Source organism: Schistocerca cancellata, chromosome 4 (assembly GCF_023864275.1).
Source record: "Schistocerca cancellata isolate TAMUIC-IGC-003103 chromosome 4, iqSchCanc2.1, whole genome shotgun sequence".
NCBI lineage: Eukaryota > Metazoa > Arthropoda > Insecta > Orthoptera > Acrididae > Schistocerca > Schistocerca cancellata.
Genome location: NC_064629.1, coordinates 393,421,665 through 393,448,228, shown reverse-complemented (window position 1 = coordinate 393,448,228; position 26,564 = coordinate 393,421,665).

Here is a 26,564-nt window from a genome sequence, read left to right as displayed (position 1 = left end):
CTGTAGTATACAAAGAATTTCCAGCATTAGAAAATTGTAGCGAAATGCAGGAAGATCTGCAGCGGATAGGCACTTGGTGCATGGAGTGGCAACTGACCCTTAATATAGACAAATGTAATGTTTTGCGAATACATAGAAAGAAGGCTCCTTTATTGTATGATTATATGATAGCGGAACAGACACTGGTAGCAGTTACCTCTGTAAAATATCTGGGAGTATGCGTGCGGAACGATTTGAAGTGGAATGATCATATAAAATTAATTGTTGGTAAGGCGGGTACCAGATTGAGATTCATTGGGAGAGTCCTTAGAAAATGTAGTCCATCAACAAAGGAGGTGGCATACTAAACACTCGTTCGACCTATACTTGAGTATTGCTCATCAGTGTGGGATCCGTATCAGATCGGCTTGACGGAGGAGATAGAGAAGATTCAAAGAAGAGCGGCGCGTTTCGTCACAGGGTTATTTGGTAACCGTGATAGCGTTACGGAGATGTTTAGCAAACTCAAGTGGCCGACTCTGCAAGAGAGGCGTTCTGTATCGCGGTGTAGCTTGCTCGCCAGGTTTCGAGAGGGTGCGTTTCTGGATGAGGTATCGAATATATTGCTTCCCCCTGCTTATACCTCCCGAGGAGATCACGAATGTAAAATTAGAGAGATTCGAGCGCGCACGGAGTCTTTCAGACAGTCGTTCTTCCCGCGAACCATACGCGACTGGAACAGAGAAGGGAGGTAATGACAGTGACACGTAAAGTGCCCTCCGCCACACACCGTTGGGTGGCTTGCGGAGTATAAATGTAGATATAGATGCACAAGTAGCTGTTATTTCTACTCAGGTGATTCGTGTGAAAAGGTTTCCAACGTCATTATGTCGGTACAAACGGAGTTAGCCGTCCTTGAACGCGGAATGGTAGCTGGAGCTAGACGCATGGGACATTCCATTCCGGAACTCATTAGGGAATTCAGTATTCCGAGATCCAGAGTGTCAATAGTATGCTGAGAATACCAAATTTCAGACATTACCTTTCGCCAGTGAAAATGCAGTGGCCGACAGCCTTCACTTAACGACCGACAGTAACGGCGTTTGCGTAGAGTTGTCAGTGCTAACAGAGAAGCGCCACTACTTGAAACACACGCAGAAATCAATGTGGGATGTACAAGGAATGTATCCGTTAGGATAGTGCAGCGAAATTTGGCGTTAGAGGGACATGCCAGGAGATGACTGACCCGGTGTCTTTGCTTACAGCACGACGTCCCCTGCACTTCCTCTCCTGGGCTTGTGACCATATCGACTGGACTCCTGACGAGTGGAAAACCGTTAAAAGAGTTCAGATTACAGTTGATAAGAGGTGATGGTAGGGTTCAAGTGTGGCGCAGACCCCACGAAATCATGTCATGGACTCAAGTTGTCAACAAGGCACAGTGCATGCTGGTGGTGGGTCCTTCATGGTGCGGGTTGTGTTTACGAAGGATGGACTGGGTCTTATGGTGCAGCTGAACTGATCATTGAGTGGAAACGGTTATTTTCAACTACTTGAAGACGATCTGCAGCCATTCATGGACTTCATGTTTCTAAACAACGATGTAATTTTTGTGGATGACAGTGCTTCCTGTCACCTCCCCAAAATTGGTTTAGAGAACGTTCTAGACAATTCGAGCGATTGATTTGGTCACCCAGATCGCACGACATGGATCCCATCGAATATTTACGGGACATAATGGTGAGGTCAGTTCGAACCTTCCACCTGCAACACTTTCGCAGTTTCGCACGGCTATAGAGACAGCATGGCTCTGTATTTCTGCAGCGGCCTTCCAACGATTTGTTTAGTCCACGCCACGTTGAATTTCTGCACTGTGCCCGGAAAAAGGATGTCCGACGCGATATTGGGAGGTATCTCATGTCATTAGCTACCTCAGTGTGCGTGTTAAGCAATTTAAAGAAAAGAATGCGAATCTAATTCTTGATCACTGGACCGAGATTCGAATTAGAGTCAAGACGATTAATGACTTCACCACATCGATTGATTTTTCAGAGAAAACTGTAACTAATCGCAAAGAACATGTGTACGAAGTACGAAGTATAAAAATTATGTTAAAGGAGATGATATAAATGCGGAAATACGTTGTCGAGTCTCATTGTTATCATCGTGTATTAGTACTGAGAGTAACTACAGTTTGCAGCATGTAAACTTCAGATTGTACTATCACATTCTGACAGTTTTTCTTTGGAATCTGTAACCAAAGTGTACATAAATGATTTCACAGCCGTTGAAGAATGTCTGACGCACTGTACACGACTTCGACTTGTCCTGCGTTAAGACCTGGGTAGATGTTTAGGTGTACACTTAAGAATCAACTGATTTATAGATAGCTGCTGAGTTGGAGAGAGTGAATCACTGTTATTAGGGACAGTGTGAATGAAATAATTCGGCGTCTTACGTGACGGGCATGGCGCATATATTTTTACTGGTCGTCATTGTGACAGTCGAATGCCTAATGGACAAGACGATAATAAAATTGCATCTGATCGCGGTCTTATAGTTACACTTTACAATCGAGGTCATGCAGTCATTCAATGCAAAATCGTTACAGGAGTGGAAAAAGACAAAAATTGTTGATTGCAGGGGTTGCCCCGGTGGTACAACAGCACAATCAAAGTCCACTGCGCGAAAAATCACGCGCCAATTCATACCATAGGAAATACATCCTCGTTCTGTGGAACAGAACCTACGTGTTTCCTTGTTCACCACAACTCACAGTGACCAGAGAATAGCATGGTCGTAAGAAACGCAGCAATGGATGCTCGAATAATGCAAACAGGTCGCCTGGACAAAGGCATGACATCAAATAGTGGAAAGCACTGATGGCAGTACGGGTGTGTCCAAAATCACCGGAGAATTGCGTTCCTCTTGCCAGTATCACATCAGTCAGGAAATTGGTGGCGGTGTGTTAGTGTGAGGAATGGTTACATGGTATGCCATGGGGCCACTTATATGTATGGTATAGTCTGTCAGCAGCGAACGATACAAGAACTAATAAGTCGATAATGTGCGTGTGCATACGTTTTTCTGTTTCTTTGTATTTTTTTTATTTTTCTTCTTTAAACAATGCATTATCCATTATTCACGGGTTGTTTCATAAAGGCTTTAGGAACATTACATGGGCATTACTTGTGTTGATGTGTGCATTCAATTGATTTTCGCTCTACTATGCATTTCTGGAAACCTATCAATCGAGACGTGCTCGCCTTAGACACAGCTTTGATCACTCTCTGCAACGTAGGGTCACCAAGTTAAGCGGCAACGGATGTGGATGGCCCCAAACGTTTTCGGTGCCTCATAGGTTTCATGCTACGACGCCTCACTGGCGTCATAAATTCGAAAAGGATTGCTACATACAACCAGCTTCGTACTTGTAATTGAACTCCTCTTGCGTGTATTGCGATGTGATACGTATGCGTTGTTAAATCTTTATGTCTTAACTGATATTTTAACAGAATAACATTGGAAACTTTGTTGCCTGGAGACACACATTCCAATTCGTCTGTTACTTCCGCCTTTTCAAAGTGCGCTGTCAACATTTGTGTGTCTATGTTGTTTTAGACAGTATGTGTTTGTAATTGAACTTCCCGAAATTTATTCTGTCTACGTCCATCAACTTTATTTTGTATTGGGAAAAAGAAGGAAGACATATTGTTGTATTTGTTGGGGTGTTCAGTCCGAAGCTCTCTTGATGCAGCTCTACACGTTACTCTGCCCTGTGTGCAAGTCTCATCTCCGAATAGCGATCGCAACCTACATCCTTTGAACCTGCTTACTGCATTCATCTCTTGGTCTCCCCCTACAATGTTTACCCCCCCCCCCTCTACACCATCTGCCCCGATACTAAACTGGTGATCAGTTATTGTCTCAGAGAGTGTCCTATCAACCGAGTCCTTCGTTTAGTTAAGTTACGCGACAAATTAATTTTTTTGCCACTTGCATTCAGTGCACCTCATTAGTCAAGGAAGGTATATGGAGCTCATCAACAGGAAATATGGTGGATGGGGAACACCTGTAAGCTTAGTTTTAGGACAAAAATGTCGCCAGCAGTACGCCACAGGCAGTCGAGCTTTATTGTTATTGCGACACTGAACTAGTTATTTCCTATTAATCTAAAGGTGCAAGTTCTTTCTAGCGTATCTGTTGTCTGTTGGTTTTATAGATAAGCCGCGGCAAAGGAACTGTTGTATACCATTTAGAATTAACAGATCTTTGATAAGTGTTCGAGATATTACTAATCCAACTGAAAAAAATTAGCATTCATTTTCTTGGAAATGCTTCGCAAATGACCACTGATGTTAGTTCACTTTATCTTGGAACACCCAACGTGTTGACTGGTCCTCACCTTTTCGCTCGTGCGAACTGTAATAGTGTTACGGGACATCATTAATGGCAGGATGGTCGAATCAAATTGCATGTACAGCACAATTCGTTAGATACTACCAGCACTCTGGAGGTCATGGAATCAGAAGAACTCATTTAGCACTAACATCTTTATTCAGAAGACACTCGTATAGAGGCTGATGGCATTGACTGGAGTCAGGCAAAGACTCCCAGGCAGCTTTTGCTTCCTCACCACAGCACACTGTGGCGCGTTTGGTCGAAGCAGCATGATGATGGTAACCTGGAGTGCTGAGTCATAGGGTTAGCAGGGGCTGTTGCGGCCTTGCAGAGGGGAGACTGCCATCAGATCATCCGGCAGCCAGTAAGCGCGGCTGCTGGGCAGCCGGTCTCTCTGACGGTCGGTCAGGCACTAGACACCAAACCCTAGGAGACGCCCAGAGACTGCATGAAGTCACCCTGGAGATGGTCTTCTCATGGCGGCAGCTGCTTCAATCCTTGAATCACCAGCGGCTAGCAGACGGTGTGGCTAGACGTAGACATGCTGATTGGGCTGCTTAGGACCGACAGTTGGCGTGGAGTACGCATCGGCGTCACCAGTACTCGAACACGTGGTACCGCTAAGGTGTGAGTGGCGAGAATTTCTATTGCTGTGCCCGGCGTTGTTGCGTCTCGGTCCCAGCAGTACACCAGATTCTTGGACTGATTCAGCAATAATTCAGCCCTGGCAGCAGGATTTCATAGGCATCTCATCTGCTCGGCGCGCGACGGGTTTTGAAGTCTGGGTAATTGGATGCTCCCGCAACAGTCCTCCCTCCTGACGAAGATTCGGTCTCCCTGTTCCCGGGCTGCTGCTAAACCTGTGATTTATTTTAATTTATATGCTACTATCTACATTAACTTACATTTTTATTTACAACTATCTGAGTACCCGGCACTGACGGGTACGTATTTACTCCAACCTTATGTTACTCGATCTCCTCCTTCTCCCTCTGTCCATCTTCTCCTCTCCCCATTCTTTGTGCCTCTCCTCCTGCCCTTCTCTTTGTACATCTGCTCCTCTCCCTCTCTCTGCGTATCTACTCCTCTCCTCTCTCTCCGTCCATCTACTCCTCCCCTGCTCTCCATGTTTGCTTGTATTACTCCGCCTGTAGGTATCTGATAACCTGTTTCTGCGCAGTGTAACTGGTGCTCATAGGTTGTAACTAGAAAGCTGGTTATTGCGTCATATATTGCTTAACGTCACTCCATGTTATCATGAATTGTAAGATGTTATATTCGCCTGAGGAGTACGATTAATTTTTCGAGAAATCAGAATCACGTCTGTCAGATGTTGTTGTTCTGGTTTGTAATCATTATTATTGGAATTGTGTAAGGTGTAATCAAATGAAAGCGAGGCAGATGGAAAAAAGTAAGTACACTGTTTATTATTTCAAATGTAAAAGCCATAGTTGTTAAAATATCCCCCCGCTCATGGAGACAGTACTGTCAATGCGTTCATCGAAAAATGTGCGGTTGTTTGTTGAACGGTGATTGTACCCAGGCGTGCACCTCTTCCTCCGATGAAAATCCACAGCCACGAATGTCTTTCTTCAGGGTTCCAATAATACAGAACTCGCATGGAGAGGGATCCGGAGAGTGTGCAGGATGCGTAAGGGCTTCCCAGCCAAACTTCTGCAGCATACTCTAAACAGCCTTGGCAACTTAAGGGCAGCAGTCGTCATCCCCCACCCCCTTCTGAAAACCGAGCCCGCAACCTGCTGCGCCAGGCAGACAAGCGTACCAGTCTAAATAAAATCAAAATTTGTAAGGGATATTTATCAATAGAGGTTTTACCCTGATTTAGTAATACTCAGTATATCTATAGGAGAAGAAGCAAAAAGAAACCTTTTCAAAGGGAAAGTGTAATGATTAGAAGGTTACCAACGTAGATGCAGTAAGACAGCGGTTGTTGGGTCGTGTGACGAAAGTAAGTAGAGATATTGTGAAAGGATAAAAGAGTAATGAAGGAAAGGAAGATTGTAACTGGAAGGATGTTTAGATTGATACCTGTGCCAAAGCTGGCCACAAACGGGAAAAAAGGAAACTATTTACAACATCCCTCAAGTTACCAGTATTATGGCAAATTGACAATTTCTAGATGTCACTGGTTTGCTGTGAGTTAATATGCTGTGTGTAAAGTAGGCGTTAGCGTCGCCTGCAGAGTTGGGCCCCCAGGGAATGCAGTCGGCATTTACCGCTGCCTGTAGATACCACTACCAGCAGTCTTCCAACCTTTCGAAAAGCCTCTTCAGACCATTCCGAAGCGGGTCGATGCTGACTGCTCACTAAAGGATTCCGCTGCCAGCCGCCTGAAAGAAGAACTGTTGGCGGCGAAACACCGAGCCCTCTGCTTCTAACGGTGTTTTCCGCTGTGCTAAAACACTGTCGGGTGGACTCATTCGGCAGCTCAAAACAACTCTCCGTTGCCTCTTCAAATCTGACTACGACTTGTTTAGATTTTAGAAATTATTTTATAGCTTTATGAAACGATACGAAGTTAATCTTTGTGCCGGTGACAATTTCATCCTACACTGCTTACTATTCCTCATTCCGAAGTGAACGCATATTTCCTCCTTCGAAGTAAATGTAGACTGTACTTTTCTTGTTTCAATATTTTAATAACTGATTCAGTTTTGGAGTAAAATTTCTTGGTGACATTCAGTCTAATTACGTATTTGTTACTTACTGGTATATCATGACTTTTAGATCTGTAACGAACTCGCATATTACCCAGTATTGCCTGTTACCTTTCCTAATTACCACCCACCCTACTCTTGTCTTTTAATTGAATACATAAACTCGTTTTGTAAGTGTTGTTGTTTAAAAGTGAAAAGCGTTATAAAAACGAGTCAAAAAATGGTTCAAATGGCTCTGAGCACTATGGGACTTAACTGCTGAGGTCATCAGTCCCCTAGAACTTAGAACGACTTAAACCTAACCAACCTAAGGAGATCACACACATCCATGCCCGAGGCAGGATTCGAACTTGCGACCGTTTCGGTCGCACGGTTCCAGACTGTAGTGCCTAGAACTGCTCGGCCACCCCGGCTGGCTAAAAACGAGTTAGTACGTGTTCAGTTTCTTCTAGGTAGTTTTAAGGGTTCCGTACCCCAGTCGGTAAAAAATGAGCACCTATAGGATCGCTTTGTTTCCAGACTGTGTCAGTCCGTCTGTCTGCCTCACTGTTAAGACACCTCCTTCTCAGTAACGGGATGTAAGAAGCTGAAATTTTAGTCACATACCAAGACCTATGGTCCAATGGCAGTCTAGATAATTCTAGCTTCTAAGTGGGTTTCGCAGTAAAAGAAAATTAAAAAGTCCAAAAATCGGAACCGCTAGTCTTAACAAGTTGAAATTTATGTCCCTTACTAACGTCTATGGTCCCTTGACGCGGCAGGCTATTTAAGCTCCATAGTGAATGCAGCCAAAAGAGATGGCCATTTATGTAATATTTTGATACTCGCAATGTTACTCAGCAGATACCCATAAGGTACCTCCAGTTGACCTAGAATTATGAATTTGGCCGGAAGCAAGGCTTCGCAGTACAACTAAAGCAAAAAAATTCTGTTACTTTGTAATTACATAACGCAATTTTTTTGTCATTTGTTGCCTGACTGTCAGTCTGTTTGCATGTTAAGGCCTCTTTTCCTCAGCAACTGCAATAGTGAAAGTGAAATTACATAAAACATTTAATCTTAAGATCCAAGTTAAAATTTTCTCGAAAGTCTATGAATTACCGCGTCCGATGTCTTGCCATTATCGATATCAATAACACGCAAAAATCTTCGAGAGTCTCGATTTCCTGGACAGATCATAAAGTTTGTGTGGAAACTCAGAGAGCAAGATCCACAAGCACTTGGTCAATTTTTCAGACTTTTATTCGACTTAAACGCTTTCCAGAACCTTCGACAGAAATCTATTCGCTCTATTCTATTAAACCTGGAATTTACTATCGTTGTGGCTGTTGCCAATCTGACCAGGAATCACAAAGACTATGCACCCGATAGTAACTCACTTACCTGTGAGCAGGAAGCCACCATATGTTGTGTGACGCAGTTTACTTTTTGTTTCCATGTCACTGCCACCTTCTCTATTTTTAGTAATGTGGGTGTCTTGCCTCTACACTATTTTAATTTTTTTTTCCGGACAGATATCCATGTGCTCCATGTGTTCTACACTTATATTTATTTTTGCATGTTACCGCCTCCCGACCAATTCTCCTCTTCCTGTCGTCAACTAGATCAGTCTTATTCACACAGTACTTGTGTCAAGTTGTAATTCATGTCTGCACCAAGCTAATTTTACTTTCCTTGAGGCGTTACACAGCTGCGCACTTTTATACAGACATCTATTCATATGCAGGGTGTTCGGAAATTCCCCCTAAAAACCTCCAAGAAATGTAGAGCGGAGTGGGTACATAATATTTTGAAAAGGAACACATATCGGGAAACGTAGCGTTTCCGTTGTACGACGGTTTCAGTTCAGATGTTTTACTCATCCACCTCGGCTTGCGGATTTGAATTAGGGGTGAGACAGTATAGTTATTCGATAACAGTTCAAATGGAAACACTGCGAAACAACTATGGTGGTCGCCCCATCGAGTCCCTGTGTTAATGACTCAGTACTGCTCTGTACGTACAGTATGCTGTGTTCCTTTTCCTTTTGAAATGATGTAAGCGTTATGTTCAAATGTTATTACTAACAAATGTCTTTCAGTGATAAATGGATGTTAATTTTATGTTTCCTTTCGAGTTGTTACCTAGTAACTGTACTGCGTAATACTTAATTCAATTCCTCAAGCCGAAGTGAATGAATTAAACATATGAACAGAAATCGTCTACAACGGAAACAGTACGTTTCCATACATTGGTTCCTATTCAGTGTATTATTACTCACTCCCCTCTACATGTTCCTAAGAGTTTGTAACGGGAATATCCGATCACTCTGTATATTTATTACATTAAAATTGGCAGAAGACACTTGCAAACAAATATATAGTGCACGAAACAAAGTGGAGTGTATGACTTATTTATGGACTCAAATGAAAATGGAACGGAGTTGGGCATGATATATAGTCAGGTCAACGGATGTTCGGTGGATTACGGAAATACTATGCAGAATACCTAGAGATCAGATAAGATCAGAAGGAGGATGGGCAGACGACATTAGGAAACATGCAGGAGCAGCATTTTGGTGTACAGCCTAAGACCATAATGCACTGAGAAGCCTGATGATCGCCTTTCTCAAGCAGTGGGTGACAAGTGGCGGGTTATGACCAACGTATTCCTGATATCAGTCATTTAATATACCTAGTCTAATACTGCCATGCCATCATCTGCTTTCTGTTGTCATAAAGTATACGCTCATTCACGAATTACAAAGCAATGGTAATAAAAGTTCAAGGCTAGTGGGAAATCATAGAAATAGTAAACAGACCGCCATGTCTACAAACCCGTATGCTGTGGAATACTATCGAATAGTAGCAAAGTACAATGTGGAACGTAGAAACCTATATATAGCTGTTTAAGTCTGTTATTAAATCAAAGATTTCTAGATTCGCTTAGAATTTTCAAATAAAAACGCTAGCTTACTTCCAGATTACCATATATAGTGGTTGACTTGGTTATCTTGGCATGAAATGTGTAATTATGAAGTAAAATCGAGCGCCCATAAAATGATTTCTATTTTTAAATTTTATGTGGAAATACAATTGCAACAAGAATATATTTCGATGTAATTTAACGACATAATTATGAAACAATCCTAAAAGTGTTTAAATGAGATAGTGAAAATAAATTGCAATTTTGCCGTTTGTATGAGGAACTCCTCATTTTTTAGATGTGTTGTCGCTGGAGGAATGTGGAAAGCATTGTCCACCATTCGTTGTTACTGAACTCTTCGTTGATTATTCAAGGATTGAAGGAGACGAATGAGATACAATATGTTTTAGTCGCCTGATGATTTTGAAATATGGGAAAAAATGTGGGATAAAATACAGGGAACGAAAAATCATGTAATACATGTGCATTACTACAGTTGTAAGGTTTGAAAGACATGATAGGAAAGTAGGTGTTAAGGTAAACTGACACAGGGTTCTAGCCTCTACCCGATCTGGGGAAAACAAACAAAACATTAGGAAAGGGAGTTGTAGTTTGAAGAGAAGAAATAAAAACGGTAAGGTTGGCCGCTAACTTTCTACTTCTGCCAAAATCGAGACACAGCATGGAAGAATAGTAGAACGGAACAGCGGTGTTCTGACAAGAGATTATGAGGCGAATTTACATAAATGTAAGGCAAAGGTAATGGAATATAGTACAATTAAATCAGGTGCTGCTGAGGAAGTTAGATGGGAAATGAGACACAAAAAGTAGTGGATGAATTTTGTTACACGGGCAGTAAAATAAGTGACGTTTGGCGAAGAAGAGAATATTTAAACGAAGAATGGCAATAGTATGGCAAGCATTCCAGAAAAAGATAAATATTTTAACGTCGAATATAAATATAAATCTTCGGAAATATTTTCTGTAAGTATTGTCTGCAGTGTATCCTTGAACGGAAGTGATAAAAGTGGCCAGTTATTAGTTCAGACCAGAGAACATAAGCTTTTGAAAGGTGGTGCTATAGGAGAATGTTGGCAGAGTGGAGATAAAATAAATTTAGGCCGCTACGTAGGTAAAGGAAGGACTGATCGATAGAACACATCGCGAGGCACCAAGAAATCGTTATATTTGTAATGGAGGGAAGTGTCGATTATAAAAGTTATTAAAAGGACAGACTTGGTTACAATAAGCGAGTTTTAAATGAATGTGGGTTGCGGTAGTTATGCAGAGGTGAAAAGAGTTACACAGACTAGCATGAAACCGGGTACACTTGGCTGTTTGAGTTGAGTGAGTGCGACTCGACAGACATGTTTGCTTGAGATTTCATCCTGGATGGGCTGAGAAAGACAAATCCTCCATCGTTTGATCAATTTATCCAGCAAAACTACGCATAACAATCCACTTCATGCACCGTAGTAACATCGTGCACACATTGTAAACAACAAAACAAAATTGCATAACTGAATCCTTCAAGTAGCAGCTAAAGGATGGTCCGCTAAATCTCGATATTTCATAAACTCTATCATATTTGGCCACTGATGATCAAAGAGCGGAAAGTACCCCAGGAATGCAGCCATTTCTTCTGTTGGTGCATAACCTCGTAGCGTTTTTGTTTTGCATGTTGGTATTCCGTTGGGTGTAATTATCGATTGTCATTTTTTATTTGTAGTTCACTGCTGAGATTTCAGTTTCCGTATTGCCATTCTGTCATTCGGAAATACTGAGTGGAGCCGTGGACTCTAGAAAATGGAGCACCAAGTGCAGAATTCGGAACATTTTCGACATATTCTTCTGTTTGCTTTCGGCAGAGGGGTGGGAGCAGTGGAGGCAGCCAGAAACATTTGTACCATGTATAAGAATAGAGTCATTGGACAGAGCACGGCAGAAAAATGGATTTCTCGTTTTAAGGAAGACTGTTAATGGCCATCGACGTTCTGGAAGAGTGTTTGGGTTTTATGAGCACCATTTAAGAGTATTAATCCACAATGATCCACCTCTTGCAGAGTCAATACAATAATAACGACCAGAAACACTGTGAAATGATACTACTCCACAATAACGTCTGCCGGCATTCTTCTACACTTACAGGAAACGCTGTACAGGAGTTGTGTTGGGAAGACATTCCGCACCCACCTTGTTCACCTGATCTTGCGCCCTCAGATTCTCACTTCTTACGCCCTCTATCGAACAACCTTCAAGGAACTTCCTTTCCGGATGTAAATACTCTCCGAACGTGGCTCAACGAGTTCTTCACCTCAAAGCCAGATGATTTCTACAGTCACGGAACCGAAAAGTTACTGTAGCAATGGTACACTGTTATAAATAGTGGAGGAGAATATATCATTGATGACTAAAGCCTCTGTTATGTTATCAGTAGTGTCTACTAACTTACGGAAAAACATTACGAACCTTTCCACCAACCCCATATCTAAGCAATACGTGAAACTGTCCCTTCTTTCAATCGTCGTGAGAACGTCGAAATGGCAGATATTGAGATAACCGATTGTGGAATTGAAAAGCAGCTACAATCGTTTAGTAGTGGAAAGGTTTCAGGACCAGATGAGATACCTGTAAGATTCTATAAAGATTATGTGAAAGAACTTGCTCCCCTTCTAGCAGTAATTTATCGTAGATCTCTCGAGCAACGAAAGGTAGCTACTGACTGCAGAAAACCGCAGGTCATTCCCGTTTTTAAGAAAGGCCGTAAGACAGATCCATACAATTATAGACCTACATCGTTGGCGTCAATCTTTTGTAGAGTTATGGAACACGTTTTATGCTCAAGAACTGTGAGGTTCTTGGAAAATGAACAGCCCCTATATAAGAATCAACACGGATTCCGCAAACAGAGATCCTGCGAAACTCTGCTCGCTCTGCTCCTTCATGAGATCCAAAGTGCAGTGGACAACGGCGCTCAGGCTGATGCCGTGTTCCTTGATTTCAGTACGGCATTTGATACCGTCCCGCATTTTCATTTAATGAAAAAACTACGAACTTCTATCTACAAGAAAGTCTTGAACCCAACCGCAGGTCTGCTCCGATACTCCGAAGCCCGTATTTTTTTCAATAAACGGAAATGCGGGACGGTGTCAAATGCTGTACTGAAATCAAGGGACACGACATGTCCGCCGCTCGTGGTCTCGCGGTAGCGTTCTCGCTTCCCGAGCACAGGGTCCCGGGTTCGATTCCCGGCGGGGTCAGGGATTTTCACCTGCCTCGAGATGACTGGGTGTTTGTGTTGTCCTCATCATTTCATCATCATCCAGGAAAGTGGCGAAATTGGACTGAGCAAAGGTTGAGAACTTGTACGGGCGCTGATAACCACGCAGTTGAGCGCCCCACACACCAAATATCATCATCAAGGGACACGACATCAGCCTGAGCACCGTTGTCCACTGCACTGTGGATCTCGAGGAGGAGCAGGGCGAGCTGATTTTTGCAGGATCTCTGTTTGCGAAATTCGTGTTGATTCTTATATAGGGGCTGTTCATTTTCCAAGAACGTCGTCACAGTTCTTGAGCATAAAACGTGTTCCAAAACTCTACAACAGATTGACGCCAACGATATAGGTCTATAATTGTGTGGATATGTCTTATGACCTTTCTTGAAAACGAGAATGACCTGCGCTTTTCTCCAGTCGGTAGGTATCTTTCGTTGCTCAAGCGATCTACCCCAAATTACTGCTTGAAGGGGAGAAATTTCTTTCGCATAGACCTTACACAAACTTATGGGTATCTCATCTGGTCCTGAAGCCTTTCCACCACTAAGCGATTGTAGCTGCTTTTCAATTCCGCGATCGGTTATCCCAGTATCTGCCATTTCGACGTTCATACGACAGTTGAAAAGACGGACAGTGTTACGATATTCGGCAGTGAAACAGCTTCGGTAGACCGAATTCAGTATTTCGGCCTTCTCTCTGTTATCTTTCGTTTCGGTGCCGGTATGGTCGCTGAGAGAATGAATAGATGATTTTGGCCCACTTACTGATTTTATATACGACCAAAAGCTCTTAGGGGTTTTACTCAGATCGGCTGACAACTTCTCACTTTCAAAATCATTGAACGCTTCTCTCATTGCTATCCTTACACTCATTTTCGCTTCGTTCAACTTTTGTGTGTCAGAGAGGTCTTTTCTAACATGGCTATTAAACGATGGTGGATCTTTCCCATCCCTTAAAACCTTACTTGGAACATACTTGTCTAGGGCATATTGAACGATGCCTTTGAATTTTTTCTATTTGTTCTCCACATCTTCGTCCTCATCACCGAATATTTTATGCTTACTGCAGAGATATTCTTAAATTTGTATCCTGTCATTCTCGCTGAGGAAATATATCTTCCTACATCTCTTAAAATTCCTTGCAGGACCCGTCGTCATAGATGCTGTCACACCCTTATGATCACTGATACCTTCCTCTACGTTAACTGATGCGAAGTGCAGCTAGCTGGCCGGTGTGGCCGTGCGGTTCTAGGCGCTTCAGTCGGGAACCGCATGACCGCTACGGTCGCAGGTTCGAATCCTGCCTCGGGCATGGATGTGTGTGATGTCCTGAGGTTAGTTAGGTTGAAGTAGTTCTAAGTTCTAGGGGACTGATGACCACAGATGTTAAGTCCCATAGTGCTCAGAGCCATTTGAACCATTTTTGAAGTGCAGCTCTGTTTATTTGCGATAAGTACAGGTCTGTTTGTTGCCAGGAGACCTAATACGGTACCCTCACTAGTTGGTTCTGTAAATATCTGCTGAAGGTAGTTTTCGGACAAGACATCCAGAACATTGTCACACCAGTTTTGATGGCATAATACTCCCAATCTATACCTGGCAACTGAAGTCACCCCCCATTACAACGGTATGATCAGGAAAATTACTAATGACATTCTGCAAGTTCTGATGCATGTGGTCTATAAAAGCGTCCGATCACAAATTTTGACCGTCGACCGTCGATAAATTTCATCGAATTTTATTACTGCAATAAACACTCCGCCACTACTGATGATCAACCTATCCTTAAGATAAACCTTCCAGTCTGAACTTAGGATTTCGTTATCACTGATGTCTGGCTTCAACCGGCGTTCTCTTCCCAGTACTATCTCTGCAGCATAACCTTCAGTAAGCGATACTAATTCTGGAACCTGTCCTTGCATGCTCCTGCAGTTTACTAAAATTATATTAATCTTTCGTATCTCTGATCTGCGAGGAACAAGATTCTCTGAGGACGCTGTTGCTGATTTAACAGGCAAATCATCTTCGCTCCCAAGGGAGGGGTCCTCTAACCTAAAAAAAAAAAACTCCGTTTGCATTTACTATCATGGTGGATGATTGCTTTGCATTTATCTCGACTACGATTACGTGCTCATTATGCTGTTATCGTGGATAGCTCGCATTTCTATTTTCTTATTCTTTATTACACCTATTCCTACACAACCCACATTTCATTATAGATAACGCTACACTGAACTGGGGGAAAGTGCTGTTCTTCTTGCGAACATTATTGACATATTCACACCATACGTAACGTCAACCAATCCATATGTAGTTTTATGTCACCTATCCTACCGCCGGCCCTTGTGACCGAGCGGTTCTAGGCGCTTCAGTCTGGAACCGCGTGACCGCTACGGTCGCAGGTTCGAATCCTGCCTCGGGCATGGATGTGTATGATGTCCTTAGGTTAGTTAGGTTTAAGTAGTTCTAAGTTCTAGGGGACTGCTGACCTCAGATATTGAGTCCCGTAGTGCTCAGAGCCATTTGAACCACCTAACCTACCTACCGTTTTCAGGATCTACCACTCCACTGTCTGACGCGTAGGCAGCTAGCATTCTTATTTTACTGCTAACAACGTCCTCCTGAGTAGTCCCCTCCCAGAGATGTGAATTGGGACTATTTTGCCTCCGGAATATTTCACCAAAAATGTCGCAGTCATTTTTAAATTACACAGCAGAACTGCAAGTCATTGGGAGACGTAACGAATGTAGTTTCCCATTGTCTTCCGTCATTCCCAGTAGCAACACCACGAGGGCATGTCTACCTGTACTGGAGAATCAGATCAATGTACCATCCAGGCTGTTGTACCTGCGACTACTGAAAATCATGCTGCCCCTGTTTAGGAACGTTGTGTTACTCTGCTCTGTGAACAAATATTCCTATGTTTGGTTGCATCTTCATTGCTATGAGACGCAAGCTACCCCGTCGCTGCAAGATCATAGTTCCTACCGAGTGTTATTCGTTCTGTGCGAAAATAGTGTGCCGTCTTCGTACGAACCAAAAATGTTTCCATCGAGACGCATCATGAAGCCACAAAAGTCGTCGCCAGCGGGTACTTACTTGGCAATGATCATAATACAAGCATCTCGATGACAAAATGGAACTGCGTAATATATTGTGCCCATGATACGAAACAATGCAACAGCAAAGTATCGGTGTACAGTAACCACAGTCTCTAGCAGATTGAGGTTTCGGTCCACTCCTATAGTTGATATGAGTGCGTTCTCAGTTATGGCCTTGATCCCTAACACTTGCATTAGGCTTTCTCACTTTTGGGCAGGCATGACAATCTTCTTCAATTTCGTCTATAATCCCGTTGTTCACCTTCCCGCAGTTATCACTGGGACTCTTCGACCCTAGTTACCTCAGAAATGTGATATACCATTGAAAAAGAACTCTGTCCACTCATTGATTTCCTACTATGTATAGTACATGTTGACGGAATTTATAATAAATGTTTGAGGAACCCGCGCTGTAATTGTGACTGTAATTAGTACGTGCACCTCGCGTTCGTTAACTAAACAGAACGTAAAGAAACGTCTGTCAACAGCTAAAATTCCATCATATGTCTTCGAAAGATTCTTTTGATCTTGACAGAAAAGAGGTAATAGGATTTTTGCTACATGCGATTGCAGTCTTTCTCGGCGTATTCCACTGATGAATTCTTCTCGGGTTATCAGCCGAGTCGTGGCGTCGTCTTGTCGCAACGTTTCAATGAGTTTCGTACACATCATCTTGGCCAGAAGATGATGGGTACGAATCTCATTGAAACGTTGCGACAAGACGACGCCACCACTCGGCTGATAACCCGAGAAGAATTCATCAGGATTTTTGCTGTTCTTTGTTATTTTAGAACGTAGTAGGGAAGATTAAAGTTGTGATAAAACATTACTGAACATCTTTCAAGCATTTTCTGCTCACAGTGCAAGCAGATCCAGTGGCCGCACAATATCCTCTAGCGTTGCCGAAGAGATGAATACCCTCATATTTACAGTGAGTTGAAACAAATTCGTTTAGGTGATGCACATGTCAGAACCTTACTGTTACGCAACAGGACCATATTCTCACAGTCACCGAGATAATTTCGACCATTTTTATGTCTTACAAATCCATTTGGTTTCTGCGTGTGATAGTTAACAAAATTTATGTATTTAGTCTATTTAATTAATGTGAGAGTAAATTATTTCCTGACTAGTTAAGCCTCGATATGGATTAAGTTCATCAAACGTAAAAATATCAGTGGTACCCAAATAAATCTAATACGTTTTGGACCGAGCCACTACCTCATTTTACCTTCATCATACAAAGTCATATCTCTACATCTGAGAACTTTTTTTGTGAATGTTTCACTGCTGACACGCCACCCAGGAGCATCTGGCTGCGAGTTAACGTGCAATTAGTTCATCGTCGGTCATCCGTCTCCATCGTCTGCCAGCAGCTTAATGCTTAATGCGCTCACCGCTACACGTCGCTCTCCATTACCTCAGTGATCAGTCATAGGTGGTTCGCAGCTCAGCCTGAATGCAAATCGGGAGCTACAGGAACAACGTGATAAGCCCGAGCGCAGATGAGACTTAGCGCGACTCAGATCAAACGCTGGTCGCGTATATCGGGAAGCAGCAACGTGTTAAACACGCCTCTTACAATAAGGCGGCTAAGCTGCCTATAAACATAACGAAATAATGGAAGAGATGTTCATATGGTTTCGAAGAGGAGCTAGCATCACGAAGCAAAGTGAAAACACCAATAAGGATGTCAACAGTGCTATTCTTCCCGCTTAGAATATCAATAAATAAATTCATATTATATATAACAAACATTGAATAATCAGCCTATTAATTTTTGTAGCTCTTCTTACAATCTATACTTTCAAGACAAAATGTGACTGGTTTTGCTTCACTAAAATATTTTAAACACTTTCTGTGCTATGTTCAGGGATATAATACACAATTCTTTCTCACATGACACTATCAGTTAAAAATATTGATAATCTTATAACCACCTCGCACTCCACAGCTTCTCATGGTCTCTGATACAATAGTGTTTCAGCCCTTGTTTTAGGCGTGTTAAACGTTGTTTCTTTCGTTACCGCCGTTTTTAACTGTTATAGGTGTTTTCACACACTTCATCAGAAAAAGACTAGGTTTCTACGGATAATTCACTTGTTCTGACGACAAAAACCACGTGTTTGGTTCAAATGGCTCTGAGCACTATGGGACTTAACATCTGAGGTCATCAGTCCCCTAGAACTTAGAACTACTTAAACCTAACTAACCTAAGGACATCACACACATCCATGCCCGAGGCAGGATTCGAACCTGCGACCTTAGCGGTCGCGCGGTTCCATACTGAAGCGCCTAGAACCACTCGGCCACATGGCCGGCCCATGTGTTTCTCTGATAAAATATATAACCTGGGTCTGTAGCAGTTAAAAACAGCAATACTGAAACAAATATGTGTTTTGACATGTGTAAAACAAGGGAACCAAAATTACAACGTTAGAAACCATGAAACCTGAAGAATGCATGGTAGGTAGAAACTATCAATACAAATAACTTATAGTCTCATATGAGAAAGGACGATAAATTATATCCACTGATTATAGCACAGAAAGTGTTGAAAAATGTTTGAGTAATACAAAACAAGTGAAATGGTGTCTTGTATAAGACGGATTTTCTCTCCAATGGATTTTCTCTCCAATCATACAAGGAATATATACCAAACGTTTATAAATGTCACACCGTTATCTAAGTATCGGTTTCTAACTTCACAAAGTTGTAATTTAAATTAATATAGGTATAAAATTCTGTACCATACCGAGAACGAAAAAACAACTACATCCAGATAGAACACGCTGCGATAAAATTCAGTTTTAACTTGTGTATGTGTGTGTAGTTTCCGTATAATAAGTCTCGTCTAGTAAAAGCAAATATGAGCTCTATTTTTCAGTTGGTTGATTAGTTATTTACTATAATCTTCAAATTTAGAACACCCAAAAAATCTGTGTTTTATACCCCCAATAGAATCTTCGCCGCTGTAGCATTTGGCATTTTTCACTCCATCGATTCTCTCCAGACACCATGAACAGCTGACCTGACTGAACCTGTATAGTTAAGACTGCTAGTCTTGTGGCCGGTGAATGAAAGTTTTAGACGAATTACTGGCAAAACAGCCGCACAGCATTTGTCTTTACTAACACTCTCGTAATGTTCTTCAGCGTTTTTCACCCATGGTACAAGATCTGACTGTCAATTTGTTGTAAGTCGAAGAATTCCTACGTTTGAACATGTCTTCTCAACTGGTCAACCGGTTTATTAAAAACTACTCCCGTATGAGCTAAATTATACAAATTGGTTGTCGTTATTCTTCAACAGTTTGTTTCCAGTCCCGTGTGTAACGTCGACTATAAACACTTCAATTTATTTATTTATTCATTTTATTGCTTTAGTTAGAATTTATTTTAAGTTTAATATGCTTTCTGAATCTGTTATGAATGCCAGTCCAAATATACATTATACTACCAGAATTCAATGAATCTTCTGTAGCTATAAATTTGCTGCAATTCGCTGGAAGTTAAAAACTACCAAATCTGGTTTTATATGGGCAACAAACTGCACAGTCAACTAAGTTGTAAAATGTCGTTTTAGGAACGTATATGAATATTTCCAAAGAAGCTTGACACATATGTTTGATCAAGTCTGACAGCTGATAGTTCCAGGCTCGAAATATGTCCATTTATGAAAAGCAAAAAACGGGACAATGACTGTACAGAGGTCTTAAGAACATTACACGTGTTTCTAAACAGAACTCATTTCAAATGTTAGGGTCACTGTCATCAATTATCTGTTATGATGAAAAGGTTTGTACTTCATGTTCAAGAGAAGAGAAAAAATGCTGTTGACAAATAAAATGAAGGTTTGCTTTCTGTGCAGGCCGCTGTGGTTGAGCGGTTCTAGACGCTTCAGTCCGGAACCACGCGGCTGCTACGGTCGCAGGTTTGAATCCTGCCTCGGAAATGGATGTGTGTGATGTCCTTAGGTTAGTTAGGCTTAAGCAATTCTAAGTCTAGGGCACTGATGACCTCATGTGTTAAGTCCCATAGAGCTTAGAGCCATTTGAACGATTTTATACTTTCTGTGTTTAAAAAATCAGGGAGGCACGCATTTACAAAGTTACGAATTGATAATTTACGCTCTGAGATTTTATCCAGACAATTTATTTATTTATCATGTGGCAATACATATACAAAGATTAAAAAACACCACGTCAGTATTTAAACACAGCTCTCTACCATAAAATAACGCAAATGACAACAGCTATATACGGACAACAAGTTCTTTTACGTATTTTATGGCATCACCTGTCTCTGTGAGGAAATCTTCGAAAGGCTCCTTGTAGTTCCGTGGAGGACATGTTGATACAACACCAGCAACTGTCCGTCGATCCTCAGCTCAGTGACACGATGATGATGAAGACCTGACCAACCTGTAGGGAGTGTCTGCACATCTTCCATCGCCCATCCGGATGCAGCTGTGTTACACTGAGCGCTCCTACGGAGAGCTGAACGATACCTGGATGTTAACAACCGTCAAAATATTCATTACGCCCAGGAAAATGATGGAAAATGTTAATTATTCAGCAAAGAGGGCGGCTGGCTTTGCGGCATCTGTCGGTGGCTCGAACGCCAGGTAGTTCATATGGGACGGACAGAAGAGTTACATAGATATTGGTCAGGAAATCTTCCAGCCAAATAAAAAGTGAATAAAGGTCTACAGACCTCCTACTAATACCACTAAACAGAAAAGAAACGAGGCTGCTCGCGTTTTTAAGCAAATATTTTCCGTCACATGTTAGTAATCTTATGTTCCTTAACCTTGAACACCGTAATTACATTCACACATTTCATCAAAATAAATTGACTCAGTTGTTGCAGAGAAACAGTTTGTAACATATTTTTAACAAACTGTCGAAGAAAATTCATTACCCTCAGGGACTGAGTTCATTGGTGCAGGATATAATATGAGCGTTGTGAGGGTTTGCTGTGTTAAAAAGGAGTCATTTGTCACGGTCATCGGCGTTAAGATGGCGTTCAAGAGGCCTGTCTGTTTACCCTCTCTTTTGGCTCTGCAGACAATAAGTGTGCTGAGTTTACAGGAGAGCTGTCTGTAACATTCATTCTAGGGTACAACCATGCCGCCCCGATGAGTGTGTGGTCCTGTTAAACACGTGCAGCTAGTTGAACGTAGTCGCACTGGAGGGCTGCGAGAAGCTGGATAGACATATCGACGGATTGCCGCACATGTTAAACACCGTGTATCGGTTGTGTATCGCTGCTTCCTGTCAAATAGTCCTGCACCCACAGACCATGTTCTGGACGTCCACGTAATGTAGACGTACGTCAGTTTCGACGTTTTGTGGCGACAGAACATCATCCAGGGACTAAATACGGACACATGTTGCACCTGTTATGACATCAGGGACCTATGGGAGACGTCTGCTTGCAGCAGGATTAAGGTAGTTCTTGTCTCTGGCCAGGCTACCACTGACACCACGACACTGCCAGGCTTTGCTCTTCTGGTGTCGTGAAAGAGTTAGCTGGAGAGTGGAATGGCACGCTGTTGTCTTCCGTGAGGAGAGTATATTCTGTCCGTATGCGAGTAATGGACGTACAGGTGTATGGCATACACCTGGAAAGTTGCGTATTCCAGAGGGCATTCCACACGACACACATGTCCCAACTCATGCTTCATATTGTGGAGGGCCAACAGTTACATGTTGCGTTCACATTTGGTGCTGCTGTAGGGTAAAGTAACCAGTGTCTGTTATATTGCTACTGCCATTTCTTCGACGGTAAGGCGATGCGCTTTTTCATCAGTAAAATGCACGTCCACAGATGATTGCTAGACGCAACATACTTTTTGTGGTGCACAACAACTTCCCTGAGCAGCTATAACACCTGATCTGATCTCTCTCCAATTGAACACGTATAAAACGTGATAATACGGGAAGTTACTCGTCCTAAAGAGTCTGCATGAACCTCTGCCGAATTGCAACAAAAGGTGAAAGATGAGATTCTTCAGTTCCTCCAGACGTATTTGTTGATCTAAAAGTCCATAGGTGTACTGCTGGTTCTTAGTGTCCAACGTGCACGAAAGAGAGAACGCAAAAGATGTGTGGGACAGTGTATCGCAGGATACCACTCGGCACCTTCAAATCGTTTACCTACGAAGAAAGATTCCTGCATTGCCATCGGAGGGGTGCGCCATGTATCGATGTGACTGTCAGGGCACCCGCTACGGCGATACGTGAGTTTCATGTGGCCTTAATTTGTTATTATATACGCCTTCAGTGGTGAACTAGGTGTCAGGTCACTTTTCAATAGAAAGACTATGTCCTTGAAAGTGTTGGATTTTTTCCGGTTGTATACTTACGGCTAATTGGCCCTCGCAGAGGACGTAATATGGTGCATTATGGCTTAAAACCAACTGGAAAACACCTATTTCCTCATGATGCAACATGATCACGCACTGGGTTCGTGGCTGACACGTGAAACGACAGAGAATGTGCATGAGCTGTCACCTGAAAGAACAAAGAAATATTTTTTCTCATCTCCCATTGGCTATCATTGATTAGGGTATGTTGCCTTTCCTAGCCTCTGATTGGCCAAACGTCGAGAACAGAGACTCCAGAATAGTGTGTCACCAGATTCTTGGCGTTGCTTTAGTCTCGATATTTGACCTTGTCAGTCCAGTTTTGTTAGTTAAGTTTGGAAATTCTGGTGAAGATGGAGACTTAGAAAAATAAAGGCGATCTAACATGTTCATAATGCAAAAGTGTGGTTTTAATTCGTGGAAAATATTGACATTGTGCTTGTGACGAAGTAAATGGTCTCACATTTCGTCAAGGCAATAAATTATTCTAGCATCCCTCAAAATTAAGAAATCATTCAGCAGGTTTTGATAACGCTCAATTCTCACTGCAGTCACAACAGATGTAACCAACTGTCCTACGACCGCGTGGGATCTTCTGCCAGAGGAATACAACTATTACAAGACGCAAGATGAGTAGAGAGAACTTTTACAACATGTGCCGAAAGTGGGCGTATCCATCCGCAAATCCAACGTGAACTTTTAGGCTATAACATTCAGAACATATCGTCATATTTTCGACTGCAGTTTTGAGCGGAGGTTTGCAGTGTGACAATGCAGTTTTTCACCAAACGCCATGAACAAGGTATGACGCGCAAAGGACGAAATTGTTGCTGCAAATTTGTTTATTTACAAAACACATCCATGGGCCAAAATTATCTGTCCATTGCTCACTGTGAGTTTGAATGCCACCTGGTGATGATGTGGACACGTGAAACGGTGAGGACGCTATTAAGCGGAGCAGAGGTGAACCGGAAATCCTTCTAACAACGACACTGGCCGGAAATGGGAAATTACACTGACATTACGACAAACGCATATTGCTATGCTCCAGTTTCGGGGAATGATCATCTAGGAGAAACAGTTAAGCTGGTCGGATGTTCAGATACTACTACTCTAAACTTCTATGGAAAGTGGTTGAAGGAAGGCCACACACCTCCGAAAACATACCAAGGACTTATCGAATGCTTGCTACACGTATAGTCACTGCTGTACTACGTTTCAAATTTGGTCCAACACGCAATTAAGCAGATGTTCATTAAGTTGTAACTCATCGAGGATGTTTAGTGAGTGGCAGTCACCTACAAAGTGAAACCTATTCGAGTTCTTACTCCACTGCGTATACTTCTTCCAGTATTCATGACAGTGCGAGTAGTACAATTTAATCATGACTCTATGACATTTAATGGAGAACTGTGAATCTGAAATATACACTGGTGAGCCAAAACATTATGGCTACCTGACTAATAGCTTGTTTGTCCGTCTTTGAACGATATACCTCACAGATTCTGCATATCAGGTATCTGACAGTTCCTTGGTAGGCTTTTAAAGGTATGTGGCATTAGATGTTTACGTACACGTCATGTAATTCACGTAAATAACGAGCCGCTGATTTGCGAAAGACGTGATGGCGACCCGATAGCAATCCAGATGTTTCCATAGGACTTACAGCAGGTGAATTCGGTCGCCGAGACATCAACATGTGTTCACTATAATCCTCGTCAAATCACTGTCAGCATCTCTTTGATTACTACCACAGGTCTCATACAAGTGCAGGAGAATGTCTTCCATAGTATAAAACTGTTCCTACCAGCCTGCGCCCGTGGTGCACTTCACGTTTCGAGCCCCCATGCACCTCGAAGACGGACTTCATGGAGACGACCCTCGAACTAGTGTGGCAAATATGTGATTCACCCGAAGAGCCGACACATTTCCATTGATCGACAATCGAATCCCGATGGTCCTGTGCCCACTGCAATCGTAATTGACAATGTGCCTGGGTTAACAGGTGAACAAGTTGGGGTGATCAGCTTTGGAGATCGATGTTCAACAATATGCGATGAACAGTGTGCTCCGAAACATTTGTGCGGGCACTAGCACTATGCTCTTTCTGCAGAGATGCCGCAGACCACCATCTATCATAATTTACAGAGCAGACAAGCCTCCAAAGCCCACATTATGCGCAGAGTCGTGCACGTCCAACCATTTACCGCATAGTGGTACTTTACTGCCCTTCTACATTTTTCCGTAGATGCTCACAACAGTAGCACGTGAACATTAGAGCAGATTCGCCGTTTTCGATATATTCGTTCACAGACTTAGATTAATAATAACCTGTCCCTTTTCATAGACGATAATCTCAATGGATTTCTTCATTTACATCCACATAGATACTCCACAAGGTACCTTACGTGGCGGAGGGTAAACTGTAGAACTTCTTGTCATTTCCTTTCGCCGCGAGGGGTTGCCGCGTGGTGTAGGGCGCGTTGCCACAGTTCGCGCGGCTTCCCCCAGCGGAAGTTCGAGTCTTCCCTCAGCCATGTGTGTGTGTGTGTTGTCTTTAGTGTAAGTTTGTTTGAGTTAGATTAAGTAGCGTGTAAGCCTAGGGACCGATGACCACAACAGTTTGGTCCCACGGGAATTTACCACCTCCATTTCCTTTCCCGTTCCATTCGAAAATAGAGAGAGGGAGAAACGAATGTCTACATGTCTCCGTATGAGCCCTAATTTCTCTTATCTTATCTTCGTGGTCCTTACGTGCAATGTATGTTGGCGGCAGTAGAATCGTTTGGCATTCAGCTTTAAATTCCGGTTCTCTAAATTTTCTCAGTAGTGTTTCTTGAATAGGACGTAACTTCCCCTGCAGGCATTCCTATTTGTGCTCCCGAAGCATATCCGTAACACGTACGTGCTTTTCGAACCTACCTGTAGCAAATCTAGCAGCCCGCCTCTGAATTGGTGCGATATCTTCCTTCAATCCGACCTGGTACGGATGCCAAGTGGTCGAGCAGTACTCAAGAATAGGTCGCACCAGCGTCCTATATGCGGTCTCCTCTGCAGGTAAACAACTCTTTCCTAAAATTTTCCCGGTAAACCAGAAGTAGACCCTTCGTCCTCGTTACCACAGCTCTTACATCCTCGTTCCATCTCCTATCGCTTTGCAGCGTTAAGCCCATATATTTAAATGACTTGAATGAGTTACACAGGACGCTAATAATACTGTATCCGAACATTAACTTAAATTTTTCCACATTTATGGCTAACTTGCATTCATCACACCAGCTGGAAATATACACTCCTGGAAATGGAAAAAAAGAACACATTGACACCGGTGTGTCAGACCCACCATACTTGCTCCGGACACTGCGAGAGGGCTGTACAAGCAATGATCACACGCACGGCACAGCGGACACACCAGGAACCGCGGTATTGGCCGTCGAATGGCGCTAGCTGCGCAGCATTTGTGCACCGCCGCCGTCAGTGTCAGCCAGTTTGCCGTGGCATACGGAGCTCCATCGCAGTCTTTAACACTGGTAGCATGCCGCGACAGCGTGGACGTGAACCGTAAGTGCAGTTGACAGACTTTGAGCGAGGGCGTATAGTGGGCATGCGAGAGGCCGGGTGGACGTACCGCCGAATTGCTCAACACGTGGGGCGTGAGGTCTCCACAGTACATCGATGTTGTCGCCAGTGGTCGGCGGAAGGTGCACGTGCCCGTCGACCTGGGACCGGACCGCAGCGACGCACGGATGCACGCCAAGATCGTAGGATCCTACGCAGTGCCGTAGGGGACCGCACCGCCACTTCCCAGCAAATTAGGGACACTGTTGCTCCTGGGGTATCGGCGAGGACCATT